This window comes from Odontomachus brunneus, unplaced genomic scaffold (genome assembly GCF_010583005.1).
Source record: "Odontomachus brunneus isolate Ranch 3 - 2012 unplaced genomic scaffold, Obru_v1 Obru_scaffold_153, whole genome shotgun sequence".
Taxonomy (NCBI): Eukaryota; Metazoa; Arthropoda; class Insecta; order Hymenoptera; family Formicidae; genus Odontomachus; species Odontomachus brunneus.
Window position 1 is genome coordinate 434989 of NW_022639603.1, and position 606 is coordinate 435594.

Here is a 606-nt window from a genome sequence, read left to right on the forward strand (position 1 = left end):
CGTGATCCTCCCAGGAAGAATCAGCTGGCAGCCTTACCGCGACTACCGCCGCGAGCGCACTCAATTCCGCGTGCCATAGTAAAGTGAGAGAGAGAGATAGAGTAGGGAGAGAGAATAGTGAGAGGGCGAGAGAGAGTGGAGCGAGAGAGAGGAGCGAGAGAGAGCGGAACGAGAGAGAGCGGAACGAGAGAGAGTGGAGCGAGAGAGAGGAGCGAGAGAGAGCGGAACGAGAGAGAGTGGAGCGAGAGAGAGGAGCGAGAGAGCGGAAGAGAAAGAGAGAGCGGAGAGGAAGAGAGGACCGCCGCCGCCGCCGTCACCGCCGACGCCGCCGCCAACGCAAGGGGCCGTCGCCGAAAATTGTAAGATCGACCATCTGCTCCAAATACAGGGTGTTCGGAAAGTACCGGGACGCCCGAATATCAGGAAAAATATAAGTTTTACAAAAAAATGTTTCAGACAAAAGTTGTGGCGTTTAAAAAGATGTATTTACTGATCACATCAGTTTGACCTTGGGTTGCGTAGCGAAGGTCAGGTCAAGGTCACATTAATTTTTTTAAATGGAACACCCCATTTTTCATTGCATATTCTTATAGCACATCTCGAGAG

At 51.8% G+C, this 606-nt stretch overlaps 1 long non-coding RNA gene across 1 annotated transcript in view; it reads left to right on the forward strand.

Annotated features, from left to right (window-relative positions):
* The first annotated feature begins 295 nt into the window (after positions 1–295).
* The window catches only part of LOC116850706, a 1906-nt gene continuing 1595 nt past the window's right edge, over positions 296–606 (forward strand). The window contains exon 1 of the long non-coding RNA XR_004379412.1: positions 296–359. This is a non-coding gene — a long non-coding RNA (uncharacterized LOC116850706). The remainder of the gene's footprint in view (positions 360–606) is intronic.